The sequence below is a fragment of the Onychomys torridus genome, chromosome 17 (assembly GCF_903995425.1).
Source record: "Onychomys torridus chromosome 17, mOncTor1.1, whole genome shotgun sequence".
Taxonomy (NCBI): domain Eukaryota; kingdom Metazoa; phylum Chordata; class Mammalia; order Rodentia; family Cricetidae; genus Onychomys; species Onychomys torridus.
Genome location: NC_050459.1, coordinates 61,557,334 through 61,563,823, shown reverse-complemented (window position 1 = coordinate 61,563,823; position 6,490 = coordinate 61,557,334).

Genomic DNA, 6,490 nt, shown 5'->3' with positions numbered 1-6,490 from the left:
CTATAGCACACGGTATGATGTGTGTCAGCTCAATGGACTCAAATTGGCCATGATGAATAATTCAGTTTCTGAGGATATTCCAAGGGCATTGTTAAAATCTTGAGACCCTAAGGGGTATTGGCTGAAGACTGTGGATGGAGTAACATATAGATGGGATGACAAACGGGAAGTGTGGGAACTTAAGAGGAAAATGGTGGCCTCCACCAAGCAAAGGAGATGGCAACTTTAATGCAGATATTTCCATTCCTCTGAAGGAGTGTGGAGACAATGTGTCAATGGCTGGAGTGATTGCTGCAAGCTTTATTGGGCTCCTAGATTGAAAAGAGCTGCCAGGAAAGGTGAGCTCCCTTCAGGTCTTCCTTGGAACTGTCAGGATAAGAAGGACAAAGTCGCTGACTTGCAGGGGCAGATCTCTTGTCTGAGGTCATGGTGACCCACAAGTCATGGGGTTTGGTGTTTACAGAGGGCTGAGGAGGAACTTAGGCAGCTGCAGAGGTCTTGAGGTCTGAGCAGGCTGTGTGAGAAGGAAATGACTGTCTGGTACATTAACCACTGTTCTTATTTTTATCTTGTGTGTGTGTGTGTGTGTGTGTGTGTGTGTGTGTGTGTGTGTGTGTGTGTGAACTTGCATGTTGCTAGCCTTTGGATCAAATGCTCAGAAGAATGTATAATCATTAAAGAGTAAAAATAGATTGTGCTTGCTCTGGCATTAAGCCCAGGATTGTTTCTGTGTTTAATCAAAGATAATGAAAAATATATTGGTGATTTTCTAAGAATAACCTTTGGAATTAGGAGAATACTCCGTATTGGGTGACTTCCCCTTTCCTTTCTGTTCCCCCTTGCTCATGATAATAAAAGACTGAGGTCACCAAGACAGAAGCAGAAGCTACTTAGCAACTGCAGAAGCCCGAAGTGACCTGTCAGCTTGCATGAACATTGTCCCTGAGTCGTTACTGCGCCTTCCAGGTATCCCGTCCTTCAGACCCCCCAAACTGCTGAGGCTGGTCCCCGTACATCTGGATTGAGGGCATCAGTTAACCTCTGTGCCTCACCAGCTCTTAGAAAACCTTAAAGACATTTCACAACGTGGGGGGCCAAAACAGCTTGACCATACAGCTGCCATGACCAGTTTAGAGGCCCACACACAGCTTCTGTGTCAGGCTTACCCACGGACAACACCCAGACCCAGGAAAAGCCATAAGCTGATCCCACCCGTGGAGGGCCTACATCTTAGGGGAAGTACCTGACATCCCAAACATTCCAACCATTAGATAAGGTGGCCAGAAGTCCCTGAATCTAGCACACACCTATTTCTGTTCTACAGATTTCCCTAGACATATGTCAGCCAATCCCTCACCCCAACCTCTGCTATGATAAAAACCTCCCCTGAGCTCAGGGCTCTCTGCTCTCTCACTGCTGCATTAGACAGACAGAGATACCAAACTTGGAGCTTGAAAATAAAGGCTCTTTGCTTTTACATATGGGATTTGGTCCCTGTGGTGGTCTTTTGGAGGTCCCTGAGATGTGGGCATAACATAATCATCTTAACATCCTTCCAGACAAATTCCATTCTTCCACTGCTGCGTACTCCAAAATTAAAGGAACCTAGAGCTGAGTATGGCTAAAGATGGGATTTGTGTCCTCCTCCACAAAAAGTGCTGCTCCTTACCAGAAAGTCCCAACTGGATTAAGATGAGGCTCAAAGATGCAGGGACCAGACAAAAATTCAATGATAAGCCTCCTCCTATGTGTGGCCTTGTCCCTCCCATTCTGGCTCCTTCCCTTGAGTGCTCCTTTTCCTTATTAACCATCTTTTAAAACCATCTTTTAGAGGTTTTACCTACTGGACCTACATCCCTTACAGTAATGAGACTTGCCCCTAGACCCAAATAGGAATGTACCATGCAAGCTACCATAAAAAGATTTATTCCCTTGTTAACCACAGTTGCCTGTTCTTTCCTGCCCAACCTGCCAGGAGGAATGGTGCTCTTTAATAGTAGAATTTATGTCCTGTGACTACCCTCTGTTCCCTGGACGTGGAAGGAAAAAGTGGTGGAAGGCTTGGGGAGCATTATGATGTAATCTTGAAAGTTTTGGGGAATTGATTATGTAAAACCCAAGCTTTACATGCCTTGCTGCAAATAATGGTTTCATTGTTAGAAGGATAAATAAAAGAGGTCCTTTCTTAGAGGGAGGGAGGGAGGGAGGGAGGGAGGGAGGGAGGGAGGGAGAGAGAGAGAGAGAATAATCAATACACCCCTGTGTGTGTCTACATTCTTTCCATGGGACTCCATACTTTCTTCTTGGGACCTGAACCCCACTGGAGCTGGACGCTGGCAACATAGACTTTTGTTTCTTGTCTCCTCAACCCGGATCCTTCACATCTGGTGCCAATGTGGGCCACACACAGTCTTCAGTAAAAGCATCTGAAACCAAAGGGAAATAATCTGCTCAGAAGTCACAAAACTTTCAGTATTAACAGCAAAGAAATGGGAAATGTCTGCCAATTGAAGAGAATATCTCAAAGCCTTTCTATGTGTAAAAAATAGAACTTTTCCCACAAACTTTAAACAGGAGTTGCTATTGGTTCCACCCAGGTGGGAGGACTATTTTAATTTATAAGACATGGATGCAAATAATGAAATCTCTAAAGAGAGCTCATCAAAGAGGGGAAAATATTCCCTTTACTGTTTGGTCCCCTTGTACCTTAATTTCCAGTGCTTTTAAGCCATTACAGACTGATACCAAAAGCTTGTCTAATTAGGCTATGACTGATAGCGAGTTAGAGAAAAAGCCAATGGAAATAAAAGACAAAAACAAATCCAAGCATTTGACAGCTGACACAGGCAGCGCTTAGGCTTCTGCTCTCACTACATAAACTCAGCAGGTTAGAATTCAGAGTCAGTTAGGTTCTGATATCTTTTCTGATGAGCAGGAGGAGGAAGGCATTAAGAAAAAAATTCCTCTTCAGAAGAAGAGATTGTTATTTCCAAAAATCAATGTAAAAAACAGGATAAGCAGGGCTGGAGACATGGCTCAGTGGTTAAGAGCACCGGCTGCTCTTCCAGAGGTCCTGAGTTCAGTTCCCAGCAACCACATGGTGGCTCACAACCATCTGTAATGAGATCTGGTGCCCTCTTCTGGCTTGCAAGAACACACGTAGGCAGAACACTGTACATGTAATCGATCAATCAATCTTTTTTTGTGTATGGTTTTTTTTTGTGTGTGTGTTTTGTTTGTTTGTTTTGTTTTTGTTTTTTGAGACAGGGTTTCTCTGTGTAACTTTGCGCCTTCCCTGGATCTTGCTCTGTAGACCAGGCTGGCCTGAACTCACAGAAATCCGCCTGCCTCTGCCTCCGGAGTGCTGGGATTAAAGGCATGTGCCACCACTGCCTGGTGATAAATAAATCTTTAAAAAAAAAAAAAAGATAAGCTATTCAGATGGGCGAGGGTCCAGTTGATGAGGTTCTTCATGATTGACCTCCAGCATGTAATCCCAAGTTTTCTAAGCCTTTTTCTTTTTTCTTTTTCTTTTTTTTTTTTTTTTTTCAGAGCTGAGGACCGAACCCAGGGCCTTGTGCTTGCTAGGCAAGTGCTCTACCACTGAGCTAAATCCCCAAGCCCCCCTAAGCCCTTTTCTTTCTTTCTTTCTTTCTTTCTTTCTTTCTTTCTTTCTTTCTTTCTTTCTTTCTTCCTTTCTTTTTTCAGAGCTGAGGACCAAACCCAGGGCCTTGCACTTGCTAGGCAAGTGCTCTACCACTGAGCTAAATCCCCAAACCAAGCCTTTTTCTTAAAAAACAGGGATTGATATGAAGCTCAAAGAAGGCAGGATTTTCCACATGTTCCATAGATAATTCGTTTCAGTTCCCTATAACTACAACTCAAGTTGGACCTAATGATGAATTCCCATATGGAGCTTTCAATTTTACTCATATTTCTATTGCCTTAAGACAATAAAGGAAGGCTGGAGAGATGGCTCAGAGGTTAAGAACACTGACTGCTCTTCCAGAGTTCTGAGTTCAATTCCCAGCAACCACATGATGGCTCACAACCATCTGTAACGAGATCTGGTGCTCTTCTGGCCAGCAGGCATACATAATAAATAAATCTTTTTTTTTTTATAAAGACAATAAAGGAGCCGGGTGGTGGTGGCACATGCCTTTAATCCCAGCACTCGAGAGGCAGAGGCAGGCAGATCTCTGTGAGTTCGAGGCCAGCCTGGTCTACAGAGCGAGTTCCAGGAAAGGCGCAAAGCTACACAGAGAAACCCTGTCTCGAAAAACCATAAAGTAAAACTTTATTCACAGTACATTTGTGATCCCCAAACATTTCATAGGTGCCCTTGTATAGATTTCTACACTATTGCTCAGAAGTCAAAGATGAAGAAGGAATAACCTTTTGCATCTAATCAGAGGCCAATACTAAATTTAAAATTCTTGGATGTATGATGTCAAGAGACCAGCTTTCCTGGGGCATACATTTTGTTTTCCCATGTTACCTTTCATAATTAGAAATGGGGTGCTCACAGGAAATGCAGGAGGCATATTTACAGGATTCTGGTGGAATACAAACATGGTAAAACAGATACATTTTGGCATTATAAAATTTAGCATATGTCAAATTGTTGGATATGCATCCATATACATTCACATTAATTATGTTGATTAATGTCATGTTGCTATTCTTTCCATTCACTTGATTTCAGAGTGCTAATGAAGACTTGGTTGAAGGTCCAGTGTGGTTCTGAGAAAGTGGTAAATAACAGTAAGTATCATCCTAAATGTTAAGTTATATCTTGTCAAATTCCAACATTGGCTTTGGCTTTTTATTTCCTCTTTATAAAGACCCATGAAGTGGATCTTCTAGGAATTGAAATACTATGAAAATGGTGCCCATCTTTTTCAGTTAATGAATTACATTATAAAGACAGGAAATATTAGTGATTTGGAATTTAAAAAATTATGGCTGCTTACCTCATACTCTTTTTTTTGTTTTGTTTTGTTTTTTTGAGACAGGTTTTCTCTGTAGCTTTGGAGCCTGTCCTGGACTAGCTCTGTAGACCAGGCTGGCCTCAAACTCACAGAGATCCACCTGCCCCTGTCTCCTGAGTGCTGGGATTACAGACGTACGCCACCACTGCCTGGCAAAAAATTTTTGGTTTTTTTGTTTGTGTTTTTTTTTTTTTTGTTGTTGTTGTTGTTTTTCCTTCAAGTCAGCATTATTTTTAATTTTTTTGGTTTTTCAAGACAGGGTTTCTCTGTGTAGCTTTGGCACCTTTTCTGGAACTCACTCTGTAGCCCAGGATGGCCTCAAACTTACAGAGATCTGCCTGCCTCTTCCTCTTGAGTACTGGGACTGAAGGGGTGCACCATCACTGCCCCACACATGAACTCACTTTTAATTACATATATTAGAGCACACCAATCTCACTGCCCTGCGGCCGATGCTAATCAATTCATAGCTTCTTTTTTGTTGTTGTTTTTTGTTTTTTGTGGGTTTTTTGTTTTGTTTTTTGAGACAGGGTTTCTCTGTAGCTCTGCGCCTTTTCTGGAACTCACTTGGTAGCCCAGGCTGGCCTCGAACTCACAGAGATCTGCCTGCCTCTGCCTCCCGAGTGCTGGGATTAAAGGTGTGTGCCACCACTGTCCGGAAGTTCATAGATTCTTTAATCAATCCATGTCAATTATATTCCTGTACTTTTTTTTTTTACCTGAAACTATTAAGTTTCATCCATATATACATGCTAACTGGAGAGCCTTAAAAAATTTCCCACAGCTTGGCAAAAGACACAGTCAATAAGACAAAAAGACAGCCTACAGAATGGAAAAAGATCTTCACCAACCCCACATCTGACAGAGGACTGAACTCCAAAGTATATAAAGAACTCAAGAAACTAGACATCAAAATACTGAACAATCCAATTAAAAAATGGGCTACAGAACTAAACAGAGAATTCTCTCTCTCTCTCTCTCTCTCTCTCTCTCTTTCTCTCTCTTTTGGTTTTTCAAGAGAGGGTTTCTCTGTGTAGCTTTGCGCCTTTCCTGGAACTCACTTGGCAGCCCAGGCTGGCCTCAAACTCACAGAGATCCGCCTGACTCTGCCTCCCAAGTGCTGCAATTAAAGGCATGTGCCACCACCTGCCTGGCTAGAATTCTCAACAGAAGAATCTCAAATGGCTGAAAGACATTTAAGGAAATGCTCAACATCCTTAGTCATCAGAGAAATGCAAATCAAAATGACTCTGAGATACCACCTTACACCTATCAGAATGGCTATGATCAAAAACACTAATATTAGAGAGGATATGGAGCAAGGGGAACACTCCTCCACTGTTTGTAGGAATGCAAACTTGTACAACGACTGTGGAAATCAGTATGGCTGTTTCTCAGAAAATTGGGTATTGATCTATCTCAAGACTCAGCTATACCACTCTTGAGCATATACTCAAGGAATGCTCAAATTATACCACGAAGATACATGCTCAACTATG